Below are 27,110 nucleotides of genomic sequence, written 5' to 3'. Positions count from 1 at the left end.
GCCCAGGAGACTGCAGACCTCCTGGTCCACCACGTCGTGCATCTGCATGGGATTCCATCAGACATTGTCTCGGATCGTGGTCCTCAGTTCTCCTCCCAGGTCTGGAGGAGTTTCTGCAGGGAACTGGGGGCCACCGTCAGTCTCTCGTCTGGGTACCACCCCCAGACGAATGGGCAGGCAGAGCGGACTAACCAGGAACTGGAGCAGGCCCTCCGCTGCGTGACCTCCACGCACCCGACGGCCTGGAGTGACCATCTGGCCTGGATCGAGTACGCTCATAATAGCCAAGTCTCATCTGCCACCGGCCTCTCCCCGTTTGAGGTGTGTTTGGGGTACCAGCCCCCATTGTTTCCACTGGTGGAGGGAGAGGTCGGGGTGCCCTCGGTCCAGGCCCATTTGAGGAAGTGCCGTCGGGTGTGGCGTACCGCCCGCTCTGCCCTGCTCAGAGCCCGGACGAGGGCTAAGGCCCATGCACACCGCCGGCGTTCCCCGGCCCATGCATACCAGCCCGGGCAGGAGGTCTGGCTATCCACTAAGGACATCCCCCTGCAGGTGGAATCCCACAAACTAAAGGACAGGTACATCGGACCATTTCCCATACTCAAGTCCTCAGTCCGGCCGCAGTGAAGCTGAAGCTGCCAGCTTCACTGCGGAGTACACCCCGTGTTTCATGTGTCAAGACTCAAGCCCTGCATACCTCACCACTGTGTGCCCCGGGACCAGCGCCGCCTCCTGCCCGGATCATTGACGGGGAGCCCGCGTGGACGGTACCGCCGGTCCTGGACGTCCATCGAAAGGGCCGGGGGTTCCAGTATCTGGGACTGGGAGGGTATGGCCCCGAAGAGCGCTCCTGGGTGAAGAGGAGCTTCATCCTGGACCCGGCCCTGCCTGGCCGACTTCTACAACCCGTCACCCGGACAAAGCCTGGTCGGGTGCCAGGAGGCGCCCATTGAGGGGGGGGTCCTGTTGTGTGGGCCGCTGAAGAGGAGGTACTGCTGGCCCACCACCAGGCGTCTTCTATCGTCGAGCCTGCCCACACGTCACCTGGTGTATGATTGACAGTCACTGTATTGTTATTGTCTGTACATCGTTGTGTGATTCACAACATTAAATTGTTACTTTTTGGCTTATCCATTGTCCGTTCATTAACGCCACCCTGTTGTGGGTCCGTGTCATGACACTTTCAACAACAAGTCAGACAGCAAAGTATTCATTTGTGTACTGTTCATCAACAGTTCTTGAATCTGTTCAGGCCTTTTGTGTGCAGGACACCAGTACCAAGCACCCAGATCACAAGGTAAGTAATATAAACACACATTTCTCATGAAAAATGATGGGAGTAATAATAACAGATGAAACAGATTGTCAGATTCCTTCATGCATACCTGTGCAGAGATCATACATGTAGATGCCTGTACATAGACCTGTCGGATTAGATGTGACCCAAATTAGCCCATTGATGACAGTATTGTTGATCACTTGTGAAAATAATCAGACAAACATGATTTTGCTCCATGGGATAGGATGCATTGATGATAAGAATACTGCTACTCTCCCTTATGATAACAAAGTATGGAGGCCCAGAAGGGTATCCAAAGTTTTAAACCTGTGTTATACATGCTTTTTCCTCCTTCTCAGTTCTCTTATTACTTCGAGTTACTTTTACATGATAGTTGTAGTTCCACCTATCTAAAACCCAGCAAAAAATGCCCCAACCAAAAGCCCAGGCTTTTTTGTGACTACACTTATTTTTTGCTGTGCTGAATAGACCCGTGTTCAAAAACCCTGGGTTATTTCAACCTGCGAGGTTTCTTGGTTTATTGCCAGGTTTATTTGGACACGGGTCCTCCCCATGCTTTTAAATGAGTGGAATCGCAAATTCACTAGTTATCCAACATGGTGACAGATTGCGCAGTATGCGAACTTGCGTATTGCATATGTGCTGCGAATGTAATCATGGATGCAGCCATATTGGAAAACTAGTTTCTACCTCCACTAAGTTTCTACCTCCACTACGTAAAAACAGTGGAGAACTCTCCAATTGCAAGACATCGCACGCGAACTCTCTCACCGGGTTTGGTAACTAAATAAGTGTCGAGAAAACAGGTATAGACGCGAGGCAGGTTTTGTTCAGACGCGGGGGCGCAACGGGTCTCAAAGAACCCACCAATATGGAGTAGGTGGAACCATGACAAATATTTGAGATTCAAGTTATGGTTCAAACTGAAGTTTACACTCTATTTCAGGTGCAATGGCTGAGCTGATGGAACTACCCTTTCAGAGGAAGAGGAAGTCAACTTCTTCTTCCCGGGCCCCATCAACTTATTATTCGAAGTGCATTATATGCCAGAAGAAGGCAAACTCCAAGCCCCTTCAGTGTGTCACAGAAAACGGATACACTGCCTTGTCCTATGCAGTGAACAATCGTGACGATAGTATAGCTTGTCATTTAATTTCGGATGTCAACTGTAAGCAAGAGTTCCTAGGAAAGTCACCAAAATGCCATAATGATTGCAGGAATCAATACACAAACAAAAAGACTGTTGAACAAAAGATACGTTCTAGGGATGTCTCGGATGCACCATTTCAAGCAAATTCCCAGTGGATGCACTGTTATTCTAGGTGGTATGTGTCAAGGACCAGCTAAGAAAGTGTCCAATGCAGGTGTCACAGAAATGGAGAGTTTGCTCTGCGATGAACATGAAGAGGCAGACAACATTATTTGCCCATATTGCCTACTCAGCTCAGAATGAAGGGTGCAAGAGAGCGATTATAGCAGCGACTGACACAGATGTGTTCATGCTAGGGATTTACCACATTACTAGAATAGATGGTCTCTGTGAACTTTGGCTGAGGAAGCAAGATGATACATTTATACCATGCCACTGGATTTCAGAGTTTCTAACCAGTCACTACACAGAACTTACAACTTCGTTAATGCTTACTACATACTCCGTTACCGGCTGTGACAATGTAAGCTACATGTTTGGATGTGGAAAGAAACGGGCCTTGAAAGTTACTCTTGAATGTGACCAGAATTTGAGACCTCTGGCTGAATATGGGATGCCTGGTTCAGGAGTTGAATTTTCACTTGATGTTAAAGAAGCCTCTCGAAAGTTCATCTGTGCACTTTATGGAAAGAGGCACTTTTCTGGCTCATTAGATGAGCTTCGCTGTCATCTATTTCAGACAAAGAAGTCAGACATTAGGTCATTGCCACCAACGAGTGATGCATTTGACTTACACATAACGAGGGCTTTATTCCAGATTTTGGTTTGGAAGAGGGCCTCTTTGGATTCATTTATGCCTCCCCTAGCTACAGAATTTGGAAGAACAATTCAAGATGGGTCTCTCGTGGCTTGCTTGATGACAAAACCACCAAAGCCCTCCCTACAAAGTGTCAGATGTAACTGTCAGAAGGGAAGATGCAAAACTAACTGTGCCTGTAGAAAAGCAAGGCCAAGTGTCCCCTGCACGCTCGCATGCAGCTGCTGTGGAAATCCCCATAATTGTGAGAACACCAATGAAATTGAGCATGAGTATCTTGACCCTTAAAAAGTCAGAATGTCATTGGTTAGTGAATGTGGCTAATGCTAGCTGTTAGGGCAAATCAATAACATTAGAATTTAACATTATCCGATGGGTTAAGCACCTATTGTCAATTCATGGTAATCACAATTTTCTGGATTTCCAAGTAATTAGGGCATAAAGAGTTAAACTTGCATAGATGGTAAGCACAATTAAGAATTATTGATGAGCAGTGTTGCCAGTTACCAATATTATTATGAAAAATTGATTTAAAACAGCAAAAGCATACTTTGCAAAAATGCTCAATTTTCGAGCAATTTTCAAGTATTAGTCCTTCGACAAAAGAGGGTTAATTCCAAAGGCCTTAATCATTCCCACTTAGTTAAGGATTAAAAAACTGCCCACACCAGTACTCTATAATTCTGCATTAGTTTACTTCCAGTCAGTTAAATTACTAGGATACAGTGGAGTATAGAGCTTTGAGAGACCTAGATTTTGACATACCCTTTCCGTCCTTGACCTTTTGACCTGTAGCTATGCACTAATTAACCCAACTAATAATCAGTGTTATGTTCTTGTAGTAGACTTTATAAGCTTTATATTGATACCAAATATGTTGGAATAAAATTGAAGAAACATTGTGAAAAATTTATTTATATTTACCTACCCCTAATTTCAGGGCAATTTTTATCCTCCCCAAAAATTACAAAAAAAGAGACAAATCACACATTTTGCGGTAGATTTGCCCAAGCAGGCCTCTGAAATCCTATGCAGGATGGACCAATCTACCAAAAAATACCAAAAACAAAAGTATGTCATGATGTGACACACCTGCTCTCCACCTGGGGGCCTTGGCACCCCTACTATATGGAGTGACATTCATGCCATTAATGTCTGAAAGGAAATGCGTTTGAGGAAAAACTACAGATTTTGTTTATTTTTATTTATGTCCAGAGACCAAGGATCCAGTGACCAATTTCATATTTATTTACTTTAAGACTCAATAAAATGTTATTGACATAGAAAACCTGTAAAGCCTATTTTTAGTACACAGAAAATTCACAAGAGGTATTGATAAGGGAATCGATAAGGAATCGGATCGATAATGTTAAAATGTGTTAGTTACGTAAAAGACATTTAAAAACACACATAGATGTTTTTTTAAAAAAACAATGTTTAAAATATGACAAAAGGTAAAATAGAAGTACAGAAAGTTCTTTAAAAACATGTTTAAAATGTTTACAAAGGCTGTAAAATGTGTAAATGCATAAATATTTCCTTAAAAAGGCACAAATACTTTTAAAATGTGTTTAAGCTGTTGTATCATTACGTTTCCCTGCTCCTGCTTCCTGTCACATGTCAACTTCATGTGCCATGGTAGCATAGTGGGCATAACCTTGAGTTTAATAATCCTTTTTTCCTACCTTGTTTAAGCTTTACTGACAGACTGACATTTGCTTATTTACAGTTGTACATACAGAACCTAAAAATGTTCTGTCTGCTTCTGTAGTGTGGTGGATTTGCATCATGATATGCTTGTGAGGACTGAAGTTGCAGCTTGTTGGCTGCTATGCATCACTTGTACCTGGTTTGTTTGGAGGCACCAAAGCGGATGCGATACAAATCCCTACTGGGATTTGGCAGATGTCTTACGGAGATACAATTCCAGTTCTACATGGAGAAACTTTCTCACAGCTCCTGATGTTCCCAAGTGGACTCCCAGCCAAATACTAATCAGGACAAACTCTGCTTCATTTCTGATATCTGATAGGATCAGGTGTGCAGAAAACAGCAGGGCAGAGGCTGCATTTCACAAATACCAGCTGCATTCATTGCTTCAGTCATCTGCTGAATTAAGCACAGAATCATATTTACTTCTACAAATTAAGATGACTCATAGCATCCAATCATGTTCAACACATGAGTTTAAACTGCTGTGTAAATGGGTACCAGCATTGAATAGGGAGGAAACATGTGCCCCATCCAGGAGGAATGAACTATGTGGGATGCAGTTTTTATGGTGAGATTAAAAAGGAGAATTTTTATACTGTTCTGCATGGTGAAGTCATCTTAGGTCTCTGACATTGATTTGATGTTATAAAGCAATAAAAACACATTACTGCACAATACTGCTTTCACAAGGCACTGTAATTTAGTCTGACTGGCTACATGAATGTGAAACAATGATTTGATGCTTTTATTAGCTATATTTTACTCCTTGTCTCTGCCTGTGTCTTACTTTGATCTTACAAGTATCAATGTTTTTGTAGATACACATTGTGCTCATGTTACTAATATGAGAAAATTGCACCCCTACCAATTGACACTTGCTTTGTAAAAATGAAATCATGATCCATCATGCTGATTTACCCTTCTGCTGTCAATCACCAAGCATATCTCCTCACGAGTACCAGAGACATTTATTTTCACAATCTGTCCGCAGTTAACATTTTAAAATCTACTGAATTTTGTCATCATGTTCTGCAGTACAGTAATATTGTGGCCTTTTATGACAGAACTTTTGTCTTGTATGGCATGGTATCATGTTGCTAAACTTGTTTTCCAAAAGATAATTGGTATGATGGCATATGCATTGTTCTTTACCAAAGTATTGGATAACCAGCTCTAGTTATTATGGTTAGTGGATAACCAGAATGACATACATCTCGTTTCACATTCTGAATTTTATCTAGCTTTGTTTTTCCCTTTAGGTCAGTGTCTTATCATGTTTGACAGAGTTCAGTATTGGCCCTAATACAACCCCAATTCCAGTGAAGTTGAGACATTGTGTAAAATGTAAATAAAAACAGAACACGATTTTCAAATCCTCTTCAACCTATAATCAATTGAATACACATTAGCATGTGTTGCTCCAAAACCTGGATGTACCTTTCAGCATTGATGGTGCCATCACAGATGTGTAAGTTGCCCATGCCATGGGCACTAACACACCCCGTACCATCACAGATGCTGGCTTTTGAACTTTGCGCTGGTAACAATCTGGATGGTCTTTCTCCTCTTTTGTCCGGAGGACACAACGTCCATGATTTCCAAAAACAATTCGAAATGTGGACTCATCAGACCACAGCACACTTTTCCACTTTGCGTCTGTTCATTTCAAATGAGCTCGGGCCCAGAGAAGGCGGCCGCGTTTCTGGATGTTGTTGATGTATGACTTTCGCTTTGCATGGTAGAGTTTTAACTTGCCCTTTTAGATGTAGCGACGAACTGTATTAACTGACAATGGTTTTTGGAAGTGTTCCTGAGCTCACGTGGTAAGATGCTTTACACAATGATGTTGGTTTTTAATGCAGTGCTGCCTGAGGATCAAAGGTTATGGGCATTCAGTGTTGGTTTTCGGCCTTGCCACTTACGTGTAGAAAGTTCTCCAAATTCTCTGAATCGTCTGATTATATTATGGACTGTAGATGATGGAATCTGTAAATTCCTTGCAAGTGAACATTGAGAAACGTTCTTAAACTGTTGGACTATTTTTTCACACACTTGTTCATAAAGTGGTGATCCTCACCCGATCTTTGCTTGTGAACGGCTGAGCCTTTTGGTGATGCTCCTTTTTTACTCAATCATGACACTCACCTGTTTCCAATTAGGTGTTCTTTGAGCATTCATCAATTTTCCAAGTCTTTTGTTGCCCCTGTCCCAGCTTTTTTGAAACGTGGTGCAGGCAATCATTTCAAAATGAGCAAATATTTGCACAAAAACAATAAAGTCTATCAGTTTGAACATTAAATATCTTGTATTTGTGGTGTATTCAACTGAATATAGGTTGAAGAGGATTTTCAAATCACTGTATTCTGTTTTTAATTTACATTTTACACAACGTCCCAACTTCATTGGAATTGGGGTTGTACCCAATGCTGCCATGCTTGGATTCTGTACCATGAAGCAAATAAGAGATGACTTTCCATGGACAGGACACTAGTCCATATTTCCATCCTAGGGTGGTACCCCTTAGAGCTGGGTGGGTTGGGAGAATACAGATGAACTGCCATGTTCAAAAACAAAGATGGGTAGCCTTAAGTGGGACCAGGAATCAAACCCAGACCAACTCCTATCCCATTGAGCTCCCTGACTTATAACTATGAAAGGTCTTTAAAATTGATTTACTACCTTGTTTGTGCTGGCATGCACTATGCACACCTATGTGGTCTATGTGTAACTATAGACAAAACATACACATAGACAAAACCACAAAACCAGTGACTAAAGCATAATACAATAAATGTGAAAAACAAAACTAAACTAAGACTGAAGTAACTAGAGGGACATGAGTGAAAGATAATAAATGTAATACAATAAGGCAAAACTATATACATGGCAACCAAATAATACACAGAAAATAAATGAAACAAAACCAGTCATAAGGGAAGCATGACCATGATAACAAGACATGACATGAATAACCACACAGAAGCTCGGAGCATAGGAATGGATACAAATTCATACTTATGGCAGATGGCCCTAAAGGACCGGATCATGACACAGAAGAGTGATCTTTCAATTCTACTCATTCTTTGTTTTACATACAGCAAAAAATGAAAAACATCCTTCCTGTGTATTCTTAAAATAATAAGTGGATTTCCTATTCTGGACCAAACTGTTTTAAAAAAACAACTAGCAGTCTGCGGAAAGATGACGAGGACACTGTACATAGAGCATTTCTTTGGGTGCTTGCATCATGTGGATATTATATCACTTCTCTGGTGGCTAGACCAGAGCAGTGCAGTGTTTAAAAGCCCGGAATGACCCGGTGTCGCAGACCGAATGCTCCCCCCATAAAAATCGGTCTGCCTTGCTTCACTGCGCATGCATCAGTTCGGACCACAGCAGCAGAGTCTCTTCACCCAAAGCAATCAAATGGATTAATGGGATCATTAACCATCAGATGACAAGGTAAAACCTTTTAAATCATTGTAAAGTCAGTTTAAAGCAGAAACAAGGCCATTTTAAGAAGAAACGAGGCGAACCTCCATGACGCTTTGAAATGACCGACACGCAGTGAACGCATGAGCTAGCAGCTCGTTTAGCCCTGGCACTCTGATAGCTTCATCTGTCTTTTATGATGAAATAATGCTGAATTTATGTGGAAATGATTGTTGTACAAAAGCTTCAGATATCTGTCGCTGAGATAGATGATGACTGTTGTGGAATTTTCGGGATGATGTCGGCAAGAGATGAGACCAGTGAGCACGGACCACAGGAATCAGTACATGATGCAGAGAGAAAGGTTTAATTGCAGCCTAAGCACATAAACACATTAACAGATATATCTGGAGGAGACCCTGACAGACATGCAAGCAAACATAAAGCACAGAGTCTTCTGACCTTAGCGACCCCCAGAGCCATCTTAAGGACTCCACAATACAGACGTGGCCTTCAGTTAGTGTGGAAAACAATGACATTAGGGCTCAACAATTTTTCACTGACAATGACTGGAGTGCAGTTTTAAGTAGAAACAAGGTGATAATCCGTGAAATGCGGCTAATGACTCATGCACATCGAAGGCAGGGGGGACCAATTTTTAACGGGGACCATTCGGTCTGCGACACCGGGTCATTCCGGGCTTTTAAACACCGCACTGCTCTGGTGTAGCCACCACCATGGCAAAGTCACTGCCAGCTTCAGCTCCACCTCTTTTTGCGACTTCAGATGCTGTTTATTTCTCAATTTCTTTTTCAGAAACTGTCATTTGAATCAAGGAAAACCACAAAGAGGAGGATAGAAGAAGCATGAAAAGGTCATCCTTAAAGCAGCACTCAGTAGCCACAACACTGATGTTAACAGATGGGAAACACTTACCAAAGAGAGGCCCACAGGGAGATTTGACATTCCTCATGGAGTAGATCACTTAGTACAGTCCCAGAAGAAACAAATGAAACAAATAAAGCTCAAGCCCTTCTGTCCTTTCCCAACTGGATTTTACAAGAAAGCTGCTGACCATGGAGGAACATCATCCTGAGTCTGAAGGGAAAGCCAAGAGAAGATATTGGTGAAAAACACATTAACCCATGCAGTGACACTCATCATTCTATATATGCTTTGTAGCTATCAAGTCAGCTAACCCTGCACTCCATAGGACCATGGAGCTTCATCTCATTAAGCAGGACCCTGCAAAGGATGCTGACTGATAATTTACTGCACAGCTTTAATGACATTTTAAGTCGGGGGTCCTTTGTCTATGTGCAGGCTGCTCCTAATGCTCAGCATTGAAAACATTATAGTAGGGATATATGGAAGAACTGAATACTGTCCAAGATGGGGGCAGAATCTCTGAATTGTGACATTTATCAAGGTTGTAGTCTGGCTGATATATTGCATGGACAAGGTATTTAATATGGTTGCGGAGACCAGTGAACTGGGTTCTTTTTCTGTGCTGAATGGTTTACTGACTTTGCTTTGCAGATGATGCTCTGATCTTTATGTCATTAATGAATGTCCTGATTGCATGACATGAGAAGTTGTACTGTCTGGGTTTGTATTTCTCCTGGATCAAGACTAAGATCTAGGATTATAGTAACTTCCGGGCCTCCACCACCAGAAGTCTGTCTGTATGCAGTCAAACTGTTGAACATGTTGAGATTTTCACTTCACTCAGCAGTGACCTTCAAGTCTCTGGACCTTGGCTTATGTAGTCAAGGGATGTCTGTGAAAAATGTAGAGTCATGAAGTTTGTGGACACAGGTATTTGGCAATGCTGATGCCTTGGAAGGAGAATGAAAGCTCAAGTGTTCAGGGTCTTCATGCACATTCTCTTCCTGTATGCTTGTGAGTCTTAGACCCCAACCTAAGGCAATGAATGGATGTGTTTGGTATTGCTTCTTTGCAGAATCTCAATTACTTTGTGTCAAATGAATGGGTGATTACTTGTGGGAGACTCAGTTGACATAACATTTTCTGGGGTAATGTCAGCTACCACACTATGGCCCTGTGGTGTGCATCCCAATAACCTAAAAACACAATTCTGGCAATCCAGCAAATGGAAAAGGTCAAGTGGATGTCTATTTATCACCTAACTGTGGAAGATCGTTGGTTAGTTTTGGGAGACAGGGATCTAGGCAATTTCGTAATGTGGTGGACATGGCAATATTCTCCACCACTGCATGGTCCAAGACCTCACCTGTATCATCTAGTCACAAATTTGAGCAATAGTACAGTTACATCCAAATCCATCCAAAGACAAACCGTATGTTGTGTGGGCCGCTGAAGAGGAGGTACTGCTGGCCCACCACCACCAGAGGGCGCCCTGCCTGGAGTGCACAGAAGCAGCCAGGGTGACAGCTGTCACCCATCACCGGAGACAGCTGATTCCAATCAACAGGGAGGTATATCAGCAGGACGGCATCTCCACCTCATTGCCGAGATATCGCCCTATCAAAGAGGTAACAATCTCCGCCCAAACGTGCTAGTAATTACAGTTGTAATTCTTGTTGATTGTTTGTAGGATAGCTGACTACTGGACAACTCTTGGATAAGTACTCACCTTCCTACATTCCTTTATTGTTGTTGACGAGAGGTGGAGGTGGAATCTCCACCCTCCGTGTTGCTGGGTGCAGCCGCACCCACACCTGACTGTTTCTGTTCCTTGCCAGCAGTACCGGATCCGACGAGCGGAGGCAGTGGCCACCTGGGAGTTCGGGACTTGGCGGCTCCAGTATTCCCGGGGTTCGGTGGCAGAGGAAATCGGGTTGGTTCAGGTTCGACTTGGACAGACGTCTCCTATCGTCGAGCCTGCCCACACGACACCGTTGTAATTGGACTCAATTTCAATATTGTAATCGGCTGTGTTTGTTGTGCCTGTTTCACAACAGTAAAAACAGTGTTATTTGACTCCTCCATTGTCCGTTCATTTGCGCCCCCTGTTGTGGGTCCGTGTTCCAACACTTTCACAACACCGTAATTGACACATATTTTCAAAGTTGTGGATTGGATATGACACATGTATCAAGAATAACCAACAAGTATACATCAACAGCCCAAACATGAACCCCAATGTAATATATTTAAAAGTGAACAAAGATAACAGAGTTGCAGCATGTCTAAAATAAACATATGCTGAGACACTCAAGTCAGTAACCTTGGGGTCATTGCTTATGTTTATCTTAACTTTGAAAGTCATGTCAATGACCTATCTAAAGCTATCGTCTAAAGCAAGAAATCTAAAGTGAGAGTATTTATATCTTAGGCTTACTGTGAGAAAGCTGCACATTCATTAATCACATATTAGATTATTGTCATCTTCTTTGCTGGAATACCAAAGAAAACCACAGGAATTGGTTCACATCATTGACTATGCATATACAGATTTAACTTCAAAATACTACAGATTGTCTTTAAAGTACATATTGATTAGACTGCTATTGATTTGCTCATTCTCAGTCCAATCAGTCCTCTCAGGTCATTGAGCAGTTAATTCCTCACTGTTTTTCAAATTCTAAATCCTTGGAGGGAGCTTTCAGTTAAATTGTTCCTGTTCTCTGGAACAGATCTGGCCTCATATCTGTCAATACTCTTGCTCTATATTTAAAAGCAAACTCAAAGTGTTACAGTTTTCTCCATCTTATGATTCATCACTGTTAATCTGCATTTTTTTTTTTTTTTTGCTGAAAATGCAAGGTTGCTGTGCATTTGGAGGCACAAATAGACACAGCAAGGACTTCAAGATGTACAGATTCCCTTCAGATCCGAACAGAAGAAAAATTTGGGAAAATAAAGTCAGCTGTGTGGGATGTAAGCCGACATCGTCAAAGATTTGAGAGGTAAATTTATTGTTCAGTCCCATGTATAGTAAAACTCACCTAAACTGTCATCGTATAAACCAGATATTCGCAGTCACCAGACAAAAAAGACCCAATGTTTTTGTATTGTCTTCCATGTAATAAACACAGTATATAACGGATTTTGTATTATGGATTTTTTGCTCACATCGGATAAAATTTCCCGTCCGATCGCAATGTATTTCCATTAAAAACCCAGAGTAGTCTGGACGTGCAAAGTAACAGAGGTACAAATTAAAGTTCTCTGACATTAGCCGATTTGAGGAAAGTGGAACCAGGGTCATTTCCCTGATTAAAAGTCTGACCGTTTATTTTTTTCACACTGTGCTCAGATTCGAACCCGCAGCCTAGACATGCACCTGTTAAATCACACACAAAAGGCTGCAATTTGACACTTTTATGCTTTTAAATCATAATCCAGCGATGGAGATCTTTAAAACTATCACGCACGTCATTGCATGTTATGGAATTACAGAGCTGCAGAAGCATAAATCAGGCTTTAAATTAATTAAATAAATCATCATAAATTATAAATTTGATAGCATTACTATTTTTATATTTATTTTGATATCAATACCTCAAACCTCCCCAGACAGCCTCCTTGGAAAAATGTTCTTGGCACATTACACTGTGGACACTTCTTGGCTACACAATGGCATATCTGCTTGTGAAAGGTATCCATATGAGCCTAATCTGAAAAGTAGCACTTGATGCTTGATTGTTTTGTAAATTCAGCTCAAAAAATTTCATAGCAGAAAATTTCAAAACTGCTGGAATAAGTGGGTAATGTAAATGAATGATTTTCTGATTTAAAATTTAATAATAGGAATGTTCCTAGGTTTAAATTTTGAAAGTAATGTTAAAAAAGACAACAAAACAAAACAACCCCAAAACAAACAAAAAAATGATCAAATTAAATTTATCTCCTCATAGCATAGATATTATTTTTCATAATTTTCAGACCTTTTGTCTGACTTAGTGCTTAGCTCAGATAAGATAATTATAGTGGGCGATTTTAACATCCACACAGATGCTGAGAATGACAGCCTCAACACTGCATTTAATCTATTATTAGACTCTATTGGCTTTGCTCAAAAAGTAAATGAGTCCACCCACCACTTTAATCATATCTTAGATCTTGTTCTGACTTATGGTATGGAAATAGAAGACTTAACAGTATTCCCTGAAAACTCCCTTCTGTCTGATCATTTCTTAATAACATTTACATTTACTCTGATGGGCTACCCAGCAGTGGGGAATAAGTTTCATTACACTAGAAGTCTTTCAGAAAGTGCTGTAACTAGGTTTAAGGATATGATTCCTTCTTTATGTTCTCTAATGCCATATACCAACACAGAGCAGAGTAGCTACCTAAACTCTGTAAGGGAGATAGAGTATCTCATCAATAGTTTTACATCCTCATTGAAGACAACTTTGGATGCTGTAGCTCCTCTGAAAAAGAGAGCTTTAAATCAGAAGTGCCTGACTCCGTGGTATAACTCACAAACTCGTAGCTTAAAGCAGATAACCCGTAAGTTGGAGAGGAAATGGCGTCTCACTAATTTAGAAGATCTTCACTTAGCCTGGAAAAAGAGTCTGTTGCTCTATAAAAAAGCCCTCCGTAAAGCTAGGACATCTTTCTACTCATCACTAATTGAAGAAAATAAGAACAACCCCAGGTTTCTTTTCAGCACTGTAGCCAGGCTGACAAAGAGTCAGAGCTCTATTGAGCTGAGTATTCCATTAACTTTAACTAGTAATGACTTCATGACTTTCTTTGCTAACAAAATTTTAACTATTAGAGAAAAAATTACTCATAACCATCCCAAAGACGTATCGTTATCTTTGGCTGCTTTCAGTGATGCCGGTATTTGGTTAGACTCTTTCTCTCCGATTGTTCTGTCTGAGTTATTTTCATTAGTTACTTCATCCAAACCATCAACATGTTTATTAGACCCCATTCCTACCAGGCTGCTCAAGGAAGCCCTACCATTATTTAATGCTTCGATCTTAAATATGATCAATCTATCTTTGTTAGTTGGCTTTGTACCACAGGCTTTTAAGGTGGCAGTAATTAAACCATTACTTAAAAAGCCATCACTTGACCCAGCTATCTTAGCTAATTATAGGCCAATCTCCAACCTTCCTTTTCTCTCAAAAATTCTTGAAAGGGTAGTTGTAAAACAGCTAACTGATCATCTGCAGAGGAATGGTCTATTTGAAGAGTTTCAGTCAGGTTTTAGAATTCATCATAGTACAGAAACAGCATTAGTGAAGGTTACAAATGATCTTCTTATGGCCTCGGACAGTGGACTCATCTCTGTGCTTGTTCTGTTAGACCTCAGTGCTGCTTTTGATACTGTTGACCATAAAATTTTATTACAGAGATTAGAGCATGCCATAGGTATTAAAGGCACTGCGCTGCGGTGGTTTGAATCATATTTGTCTAATAGATTACAATTTGTTCATGTAAATGGGGAATCTTCTTCACAGACTAAAGTTAATTATGGAGTTCCACAAGGTTCTGTGCTAGGACCAATTTTATTCACTTTATACATGCTTCCCTTAGGCAGTATTATTAGACGGTATTGCTTAAATTTTCATTGTTACGCAGATGATACCCAGCTTTATCTATCCATGAAGCCAGAGGACACACACCAATTAGCTAAACTGCAGGATTGTCTTACAGACATAAAGACATGGATGACCTCTAATTTCCTGCTTTTAAACTCAGATAAAACTGAAGTTATTGTACTTGGCCCCACAAATCTTAGAAACATGGTGTCTAACCAGATCCTTACTCTGGATGGCATTACCCTGACCTCTAGTAATACTGTGAGAAATCTTGGAGTCATTTTTGATCAGGATATGTCATTCAAAGCGCATATTAAACAAATATGTAGGACTGCTTTTTTGCATTTACGCAATATCTCTAAAATCAGAAAGGTCTTGTCTCAGAGTGATGCTGAAAAACTAATTCATGCATTTATTTCCTCTAGGCTGGACTATTGTAATTCATTATTATCAGGTTGTCCTAAAAGTTCCCTAAAAAGCCTTCAGTTAATTCAAAATGCTGCAGCTAGAGTACTGACGGGGACTAGAAGGAGAGAGCACATCTCACCCATATTGGCCTCTCTTCATTGGCTTCCTGTTAATTCTAGAATAGAATTTAAAATTCTTCTTCTTACTTATAAGGTTTTGAATAATCAGGTCCCATCTTATCTTAGGGACCTCGTAGTACCATATCACCCCAATAGAGCGCTTCGCTCTCAGACTGCAGGCTTACTTGTAGTTCCTAGGGTTTGTAAGAGTAGAATGGGAGGCAGAGCCTTCAGCTTTCAGGCTCCTCTCCTGTGGAACCAGCTCCCAATTCAGATCAGGGAGACAGACACCCTCTCTACTTTTAAGATTAGGCTTAAAACTTTCCTTTTTGCTAAAGCTTATAGTTAGGGCTGGATCAGGTGACCCTGAACCATCCCTTAGTTATGCTGCTATAGACGTAGACTGCTGGGGGGTTCCCATGATGCACTGTTTCTTTCTCTTTTTGCTCTGTATGCACCACTCTGCATTTAATCATTAGTGATCGATCTCTGCTCCCCTCCACAGCATGTCTTTTTCCTGGTTCTCTCCCTCAGCCCCAACCAGTCCCAGCAGAAGACTGCCCCTCCCTGAGCCTGGTTCTGCTGGAGGTTTCTTCCTGTTAAAAGGGAGTTTTTCCTTCCCACTGTAGCCAAGTGCTTGCTCACAGGGGGTCGTTTTGACCGTTGGGGTTTTACATAATTATTGTATGGCCTTGCCTTACAATATAAAGCGCCTTGGGGCAACTGTTTGTTGTGATTTGGCGCTATATAAAAAATTGATTGATTGATTGATTGATTAGCTTATTTGTATATTAGTAGTATTTAGAAAAAATGACAAATTTTAGTGCCAGAATGTAAGTTTAAAATTTGAAAATGGTGTTATACTGTATATGTTGGGGAAAGTGTAAGACACGGACCCACACCAGGGGGCGTAAATGAACGGACAATGGAGATGCCAATAAATACAATTTAATACTGCAAATGTGCACTACAGGTCAAAAATACTGCTTTAGTCTGTCAAAGTTCCACAAAAAGGTGACGTGTGGGCAGGCCTGAGGGTAGGAGACGCCTATCCAGAGAAGAGCCGGGACCCACAAGGTTCCACCACCAACGGAGACCTGCAATACACTGGAGCCGCCAAGTCCCGAGTCCCCAGGTGGCCACTGCTTCCAGCTGTCAGATCCGGTACTGCTGGCAGGGAAAATAAACAGGTTACGGTGGGTGTGTGTACACCCAGCAAACAGTCAGCAAAAGAGTACAGTTCCTTCCTGAGGGAAAAACCTCCACCTCCAAACATAGGAACTCAGAGTACATGCAGTGCCTTATGTAACACTTATCAAGTCAGAGGTGAGGAGTGGAGACGCCAACTCCTACAACTTCCACAAACTCGGCTACAAGCTGCAAGTGTACAAAAAGGTTTACGACTGCAAAAAGCTCTGCTGCAAAAATGTGTGCGTACGGCACAGAACGGCTGAGTAGGTTTACCTGTCGGGTAAGCTGATAACTCGGCAGAGGTGTGATGTCTCTCCCAGGCTTTTATGGATGAGGTGATGATGGGATGATTTCTGACAGCTGTCAGCTCCGGCCCCCTGGTGCTCCTGTGTGGCAACTGCGCCCTCTGGTGCCTGAAGCCCGACGTCAGACAGGGCCCCCTCTGGTGTTGGACCAGCAGTACCTCCTCTTTGGGCGGCCCACACAACGGTATATGACAAAGACGTTATATTTACACACAAACAAAACAGAGTTTTACAGCTAGCTAGACCAGCCTGTGACGTCACCACACTAATGCCTGTGAAATGTCTTGTAAATCACTTCAGAGGCATTATTAGGTTACAAAAATAGCATTTTAGGTTTTATAAGTGATTATTTCTCACTAGCTTTTACATAAAGTATGAGAAACATGTTATATAAACACATAAATGAAGTGGTTTTAGACAGACCTGCCACTGGCGTCACGGTGCCACTCTTCTCTGACTAGCTGTCACTCTCGCAGCTCAAAAAAAAAAAAAGAAAAAAGAAAAGGAACAGAAGGAAACAGAATGTGACTTTTTAACCTCTTAAAATACGAGGTTAGCCATCTTTGAACTTGTCCAAGGTCTGTATCCCAAGAATGTTCCCTGTGAATTTGAAGACCTTGGCAGGAATAGAACTGGACTTGTGTATGCTGAGCACAGACAGACAGACAAACGGAAAGTCTTTGCAATACCCGATGGCCATATTTTACGGCATCGGGTTAAAATCATACACATACACACTGAGGACAGGAATAAGATCACCAAATCACCATACAGTTTATTAAAATCAAATATCTCCCCCTGATAAAAAATTCAGTGAATCCAAATGGCACTTGAAAACATTTTGCATTTGATTGGTCTGTTTCAGTAAACCAGCTGCTCTGCTCGTGTATTGTTGCTCTCATTAAAATGCAGGAAACTAGACATCATATGGTTGTCCTTCACGGCCATCAGTCAAATATAGCATTTAACAGAAAACATCACAATTAGTGATGTCCTAACTCATGCACATGAATTTTCATTCTGTCCTGGAGTGTTGCTTTTGCAACATACGTGAACAATAATGTTCAAATGAAACTATGTGGCACTGTCACAGGTGATTGAGGGGCCTGAGTGAGTGATTTGCATTTAACTCTGTCCAGGATCACTGCCAGGGTGCAGGTGTATCGGGTACAACCCGATCTCATGCAAGTTTGTGATGATGTCAGTAAAAGGGATTTTATCTATTAGTTCGTGATGGTATCGTGGAAGTTGGGGTGACACGGGGGAGGAGTTAAGGTTAAAGTTATGGTTAAAGTTCGGGTTAGGTTTATGCTTATGGTTAAAATAGTGAACTAAACTTGACCGCATCATGAAAATGCAATGCATTACCTTTTGATATCACACACACAAAAAGTGTGAGACTGAGCTGATTGGGTAATCGTTGTAAATTTGGCAACACATTTTAATGGGCATAGCTATATTATAAACAAAGACAAGAAAAAAAAATGCATCCTTGCACATAAAATATATTTCTCAAAAATTCTCAACCATTTTTCTTGAAACATGCCTTATTTAGAATTTGACTGATTCAATTAAATTCCAATTTCTCTATTAGTCACAGAGTTGGGATTATATATGTTGTTAGATAATTATATAAATATATTGTTAGATCTGTGCTAAGTCCTTATTTTATGTTAGTTATGAAGTGTTTATCTGTGTTATCTGTTTGTGGTGACAGACACACCAATGTGTCTCTCACCACAACCAACAGCTCCATTTTCATAACTTTGTGTGCATGAAACACCTGGTTTTACCTTTTGATATCCACTGGAGGCACGCTGGGCTACAATTTGACCTGAAGCTACTCTTCGACACTAGAACTCAAAAACATAGTACCATATCTCCCCAATAGAGCGCTTCGCTCTCAGACTGCAGGCTTACTTGTAGTTCCTAGGGTTTGTAAGAGTAGAATGGGAGGCAGAGCCTTCAGCTTTCAGGCTCCTCTCCTGTGGAACCAGCTCCCAATTCGGATCAGGGAGACAGACACCCTCTCTACTTTTAAGATTAGGCTTAAAACGTTCCTTTTTGCTAAAGCTTATAGTTAGGGCTGGATCAGGTGACCCTGAACCATCCCTTAGTTATGCTGCTATAGACTTAGACTGCTGGGGGGTTCCCATAATGCACTGAGTGTTTCTTTCTCTTTTTGCTCTGTATGCACCACTCTGCATTTAATCATTAGTGATTGATCTCTGCTCCCCTCCACAGCATGTCTTTTTCCTGGTTCTCTCCCTCAGCCCCAACCAGTCCCAGCAGAAGACTGCCCCTCCCTGAGCCTGGTTCTGCTGGAGGTTTCTTCCTGTTAAAAGGGAGTTTTTCCTTCCCACTGTCGCCAAGTGCTTGCTCACAGGGGGTCGTTTTGACCTTTGGGGTTTTTACGTAATTATTGTATGGCCTTGCCTTACAATATAAAGCGCCTTGGGCAACTGTTTGTTGTGATTTGGCGCTATATAAATAAAATTGAATTGAAACTGAATTGAAAAACACATGCAGCCACAACTGCGATTCATAATTGAAGAGACCTTGAATGAGTTTGACTTGACTCATACAGACTGAGTGATACAGAGAGAAATCATTCCAAAACACACCACTCAAGAGAAACAAACCACACATCCTGGCTTCTGTCGAGAGCTATGAATATAAAAGTGGATAATTTAGTCGACCTCCTTAATGAAAATTACCTATTGACCATAAACAGCTATTGAAGAGAAGGAACAAAGATTGCATTAGTAACACATGATGCTGTCATGGTTTAAAATCCTGCAGGGCAGCAATTTCCCCCTGCTCAAGCCAGCACATGTCCAGGCTCGTTTGAAGTTCACCAGTGACCATCTGGATGATCCAGAGGAGGCATGGGAGAAGGTCATGTGGTCAGATGAGACCAAAATAGAGCTTTTTGGAATCAACTCCACTTACCATGTTTAGAGGATGAGAACAACCCCAAGAAAACTATCCCAACCGTGAAGCATGGGGGTGGAAACATCATACTCCCGGGGTGCTCTTCTGCAAAGGGGGCAGGACGACTGCACCGTGTTGAAGGGAGGATGGATGGGGTCATGTATTGTGAGATTTTGGCAAACAACCTCCTTCCCTCAGTAAGAGCATTGAAGATGGGTCATGGCTGGGTCTTCCAGCATGACAGTGGCCCCAAACACACAGCCAGGGCAACTAAGGAGGGGCTCAGTAAGAAGCATTTCAAGGTCCTGGAGTGGCCTGGCCAGTCTACAGACCTGAACTCAATAGAAAATCTTTGGAGGGAGCTGAAACTCCAAACCTGAAAGATTTGGAGAAGATCTGTATGGAGGAGTGGACCAAAATCCCTGCTGCAGTGTGTGAAAACTTGTTCAAGAACTACAGGAAACATTTGACCTCTGTAATTGCAAACAAAGGCTACTGTACCAAATATTAACATTGATGTTCACAGGTGTTCAAATACTTATTTGCAGCAGTAACATACGAATAAATTATTTAAAAAAATCATATATTGTGATTTCTGGATTTTTTTTTTTGTTGTTGTTTTTTTTAGCTTATGTCTCTCACAGTGGACCTGCACCCAAGATGAAAATTTCAGACCCCTCCATGATTTCTAAGTGGGAGAACTTGCAAAATTGCAGGGTGTTCAAATACTTATTTTTCTCACTGTAGATAAGCATACACACATTTGATAACTACCAGCTTTCAAGTGAATATAGAAATGTTTCTATGTAACACTGAGGAATAAGGGTCCTGATTAATCAGCATTCATGGGACTCTGATACACCAAAGACAGGAATCAAAGAATCGGATGAATTTGACGGGTGCTTTCTATGTTAAATCTCATAATCTCAATCAATCAACATTTATTTATAAAGCGCTTTACAGCACCGACTGGTGTCCAAAGTGCTTAACATTAAAAACACAAATTTACAAAATAAAACACATATAAAATAAAATTTTAAAACAACACATAAAAAAAGAACATAAAAAATAACAGAACATGTCACCTCCCCACTAAGTGTTAAAAGCCAGTTTAAATAAATAAGTCTTTAACTTAGATTTAAAAAGTGCTAGGTCAGGAATAGTACGTAACTCAAGAGGTAGCTCATTCCACAGTCTGGGGCCAGCTATCGCAAAAGCATGATCACCCCAGCGTTTATATCTTGACCTTGGAACATCTAAGTAAAGCTGGCCAGACGCCCTTAATGTCCTACTGTAGGTGCGCAAAGTTAAAATTTCAGACAAGTAGGGAGGTGCAAGGCCATAAATAGCTTTAAAAACAAACATTAAAATTTTAAAATCAATTCTAAAATGAACTGGAAGCCAGTGGAGTGAGTATAGGATGGGCGCAATATGTTCATGTCTAGAAGTGTTTGTCAAAAGACGAGCAGCAGCATTCTGCACCAACTGGAGACGCGCAAGAGACGACTGATTAATGCCCGCATAAAGTGCATTACAATAATCAAGTCTGGAGCTGATGAAAGCATGAATGGCCGTCTCAAGATCACGTCTACTGAGAAAGTGCTTTATTTTAGCCAAGAGGCGAAGTTGGAAAAAACTAGCTTTGACAACAGAATTTATCTGTTGATCGAACCTCAAACAGCTGTCAAATATCACTCCCAAATTCTTGACAGCTGGTTTTACATAGTTAGCCAAAGCACCAAAATTTGGTGTTACCACATTTGGTATGCCAGTGCGCTCAAACACCATGATCTCAGTTTTACCATCATTCAGGTAAAGGAAGTTTTGGGACAGCCACTGCTTTACATCACGAATACAATTAAATAATGATGACAAAGCATCACTCCAATTAGTCCTCACAGGCAGATAGATTTGCAGATCATCTGCATAACAATGAAAGGACAAATTGTGCTGGGTTATAATTGACCCCAATGGCAGAATGTACAAAGAAAATAGAATCGGCCCAAGGACAGATCCCTGCAGCACTCCACAGCACAGAGGAGCAGTTGATGAGGAAAGGTCCCCAATCATGACAGAAAAGCTCCTTTCAGCCAAATATGATCTAAACCACTCAAGTGCAGTACCATGAATGCCAATAAAATGTTCCAACCGGGAAACAAGTACTGTGTGATCCACAGTATCAAAGGCTGCTGTGAGGTCCAACAGAACCAGCACAGCAGGATTCCCTGCATCCACCGACAGAGTAATATCATTATGAACTTTTAAAAGTGCTGACTCAGTGCTGTGTCGCGATCTAAACCCAGACTGGAATTTTTCAAGGATGAGATTGTCTTCTAAAAATGATTGTAACTGTAAAAAGACAACCTTTTCTAAAACCTTAGATAGAAATGGCAGATGAGACACAGGTCTAAAATTGGATAAAACTGATGAGTCCCCAGGTGAGGTTTTTTAAGAAGAGGTCGAACCACAGCATGTTTAAAAGCAGCTGGAACAGACCCTGATCTAAGACAAGCATTGATAAAAGTTAGGAGACCCGCCCCAACAGTATTAAAAACCTCCTTCAGCACCTTAGCTGGAACAACATCAAAAGGACAACTTGTAGATTTTATGTGTTTACAACATCAGCGAGAGATGCAAAAGAAATGGGCTCAAACTGTTCGAGCACAGCAGAATGTGCACGAGGAGCAGACAACTCAACATTACAGCTCTGATCAGCGTTCTGTCTGACTGATGAAACCTTATCAATAAAAAACTGAAGAAACTCCTCACAGGTTGTGGTTGTAGCGTCCAACAAAACAGAGGTGTGTGGATTTACAACTGAATAGTCTGAAATAACACACTGGGATGATGACAACTGCTTGAAATAATATGAGACAGATATTGTGCTTTTGCCTCCTTCACAGCCCTCTGATAGTCAGACTGTCCCTCAGAAAACCCAGAGACACCTGCAGTTTGTCCTTTTTCCATTTTCTCTCCGCCCGTCTGCAGCGTTGCCTGAGGGCACGGGTCGTGGCATTTAACCAGGGGTCGGATTTTGATTTCCTGGATTTGCAGCGCATCAGTGCAACAGAGTCCAAAATGACTGTGCATGTAGAGTGGAAAGAAGAGAGGATGTTATCTGGGAGTAATGGAGAAACCAGTCCATTCATGGCATAAAACTGAGAGTCCATGAAGGCAGCAGCAAAGTCCCCCGCTGTCGAGGAGGTGACCAAACGGCGGCGAGAGACAGGAACAAGTGGCTTACTAGCAGATGGAGGAGCAATAAATTCAAAAATAACAGGAAAGTGATCTGAAATAGCAATGTCTGATATGTCCTTAAGTGAAACTGAGAGCCCAAAAGAAATAACCAGGTCCAAGGTGTGTCCAAGATTATGTGTTGGTCCATCCACAACTTGTGTTAGACCAAAAGAGTTCAGGAGGCTTTTAAAATCATCAGCCAGCTGATTAGAAGGACAACAGATATGAATATTAAAATCACCACAGACCAAAAATTTGTCATATTTTGGGATAAAATCTGCCAGAAACTCAGAAAACTCCTGAATAAAATCCTTATTAAATTTTGGTGGACGATAAACAACAGCACAGAGCACAGGACAGTCGAACTCCATCACAAACAACTGAAGTTCAAAAGTGGAGTAGACATTAGAAGATAAAAATCGGCATTTAAAACTGTCTTTAAAAATCGTGGCCACACCCCCGCCTCGACCTGATGCTCGCGGGGAGCTGAAAAACGAGCAGCCGGGGGGGAGGAGCTCAGAAAAGGCGCTATTTTCACCTGGTTTCAACCAGGTCTCCGTTAACAGGAGAAAGTCCAGATCACGACTGGAGAAAAAGTCATTCAAAATGAAAGTCTTACTTGTGAGTGAGCTTGTGTTGACGAGCGCCACACGGACTGAGCGCACGTCAGTCTGCTGCGAGACACGACTGAGCGGGCGCAGGTTCTCCTGCACGCAGCCACGACTGCAGCTCCTCACAGGACGGCGACGCGGAAATGGAGACCCGGCACCCCGGACAACCGGCCGGAGCCACCGATAGCGAAAAGTCAGGGAATGCCGCACGTCGTAGCCGTCATATGGTGTGAAGAATCCGGCTATGAATTGTCGTGGAGCATGTTTGCAGGAAACAGCCAGGCACACTCTGAGCCGAACACGGACTCCTCCTCTCTTCCCACGTCCTCTGCGACGCAGACGCCGAGGCAACACGCCAAGCGGCCGGCGTAGAAAGTCTGGTACGGACGCTAAGACAGGCGGCGGGGGCAGCCGCGTCCCTGGCCGTCCGCCCGAGCCAGGAACAGCGAAATTCTCCAGCGAAGCCCGAACGCTGATAAGAGTCTGGCGATCATACACCAGGAGCGGTGACACATTCCATGCAACAAAGTGTAAAAACAATAAAAACGACACTAAAAGAAGCGAGTGCCGACGGCTTCTGACACTGACACTATGGCAGGGTAGTGAAAGTTTTTCAGTCTCATTTTCCTGTGTGAGTTTGTTGGGTCTGCACCCTGTTTTAAAGAAATGAGAGGCACAGACACTGTAAAGAAACCAGTCAGGGAGAGGCAAATATCTTTTATGCTCTGCGCAGAGGAGGAGAGTAAGAGCGGGCAGTAGTAGCTTGTAAGTGCTCAGCTCCAAAGCTCTCCTAAAATCTCCTCCTCTGGCTCGGCTTTTTATTTAGTTCACCAACATGAGAAAAAACAAACAAGGACAGTCAGGGAGAGGTTACACGAGTCATGTCTGCATGAGGGAGATAGCAAGGCAAGGTAGCGGCTGAAACCTTCCATTCCTGCGACATGAGCCTTGTGGCTCGTCAAAAACAGGATAAGGCACTTATGCAAAATGAAAAATAGTTTGCTCAATCATGAAGAATGCAAACAAGTCTTTCTTTTTAAAACCTCCTCTTCTCACAAAGAGGAAAAGTACACGTAGTCATAAAAGGAAATAAATGATAATATAAGCATGAACTATATAAAATAAATGATAATATAAGCATGAACTATATAAAATCCTTGACAGAGGTGTACAAAGGTTCCTAGAAAAAGCAGTGAAAAAGCATCCTAGAAATTTGGCTCAACATTCAGAAAGGGACAGATTTACAGTGATTACACTGATTTACAGTGATTTTCATCACTGCATCAGCACCTGTTCTGGAAATGAAATGGTGTGATCTCGATGAGCATATTAAAAGCAATGGAGCTTAATGGAGTGAAATAACTTCATCCATTCACATGCAAATGAACATCCTACATTTTCTTGAACCACTGTCAGGATTTCCACCGGATCCTGGTTTTAACTGTCTTTTAACCAGTGTCATGTATTAGTTACTTCACCAGATGGCGCCCTCAGTTATTTTTCACACCTGGATCAGATGAGTAATTGATTATTGACAGACTATTTAAACCCTGACTTTCTGTTCAGTAGTTGCCAGATACTTGTTAGCATTGCCAGACTTTGCCAGACTCTTGCAGACCTTCCAGGTTCTTCCAGAGCCACGATCCATGATCGAGACCATTACCAGGAGGACTAAGCCTGATTGCCTCTCTGTGACCTTGACTGCATCTTCCTGCTGTGTGCTTAAGATGCCAGAGCTTCCCACAGCTAAACTTCATGTAACCTGGCCTCCCCTCTAAGTCCCGTATTAGAGCGAACTGTCTTTCCCGGTGTTCCACATTATTCCTGTGTGGTTCCCATGTTGCCCTGGGTGCTGGTTCCTGGCTACCTGCACAGCTATATCACTTTGGAATGCCTCAGCTCTCTGCTCAGAGCGCAACTCTGCTACACACCAGTTAAATTCCTCCTCGTCTTAGTGGGATCCCATTCTCACTCATTCCTGTCTGTGACTGTGCTATGATAAAGAACTGTTCCAAGAACTCTTCCTATGAACTGCATGAACTCTGATATCAAACAATTAAGAATCCAGCTGTGTCAAGTCCTGCTTAATTAGAACTGTGTCACAACACGCAGCACTTGACCTCTGACCACTGGATACAATTTATGAACTGTGAATAATTCCTGAACAGTAAACCTTAGCCCTTAAGAAGAGAATATTATTTCCTCACCTCTGAAGCAACCTGTGTTAAGCCTTTTGTGAACTTTTGTGAAGCCTTTTGTGGCTCTTTTGAGGCTCCAGCATTACGAGTGCATTCACGCACCCTGTGTGTCTTTATTCCCCATAGTTCCTGGTTTCGTAGGCGAGCATTCCACCTGGTCCTTGTCCTTGAACCTTAGTAATAATTCTCCTTCAAGACTGGCTTGGGATACTCCAGCTCCTTATTTTCACCGCCAGGAGGTGGGCCATCTCTCCATATTGCAGGCACCCCAGTGCAGCACCTTTTATTTATTGTTTATAAATAAATATATTTTCCTTTGTACTCCTTCCCGTGTCCAGCTCCCTGCATTTGGGTCTATTGCTTGACACGGTCCGGTTCCGTCTGGACCCCTAACCATAACAACCACATTATTTTTAAACAAAAAAGAAGCATTTTTGTTTCAAGATGTCATTCATGAAGTCATATCTTTAACTCTGTTTAATCAACCAGGGAGCAATTTGGTCACAGCAACCCAAAATTTAAAATCTCATTAAAATTATTTCAGAATGAAGTACAGACACAATTTCCCAAACTTTTTGGTTCTTCTGACCACCAGTGGAGGTGTGGATTCAAAGAAACATGACTCCTTACTCCCAATACCTATATCCTCCCTAATTATTTAATTATGAGCCCAATCTGCATTTTAACCTTTCTACACAGTAAAATCATCAGTGTAAAACTAACACTGACAGTGTTAAATTAACACTACCAGTGTTCATGAGATTGTGGTTTGCACCTCCATAAGACAGAAGAAGATCTGCCTCATAAACTGGCACAGCACATTTTTGTCCAACCAGCCCTTGGTTTCTGTTGATTTGTTTTTTTGTGCATGTGCTTGACTGCATTTAAACTTGTTAATATCTATGGTGTGTATATACTTGTCAGTAATTTTATTTATTTATTTTCAGCCTGGAAAAATCTACTGCTCTGAGATATTTTTTGACACTCTGGATTCTGAAACCAAAGTTATAATTCAGCTGTAAGAAAATCCCCGGCTAGCTCCCGTGCTTAATTGTGTTGTAAATGTGATTCATCTTCCAGCTGTGTGTGAATCCTTTTGACTGTCAGGTCCCTGACAATCTTAATCTTTACTGCATCCATAAAAAAAGAAAAAGAAAAAATCTGGCAGGATTGTAATGGAAAGCGGTGCAACAAGTTTCCTGATGTGAGC

The sequence above is a fragment of the Thalassophryne amazonica genome, chromosome 5 (assembly GCF_902500255.1).
Source record: "Thalassophryne amazonica chromosome 5, fThaAma1.1, whole genome shotgun sequence".
Taxonomy (NCBI): Eukaryota; Metazoa; Chordata; class Actinopteri; order Batrachoidiformes; family Batrachoididae; genus Thalassophryne; species Thalassophryne amazonica.
The sequence above is the reverse complement of the archived record's forward strand: the minus strand, read 5'-3'. Positions refer to the sequence as shown.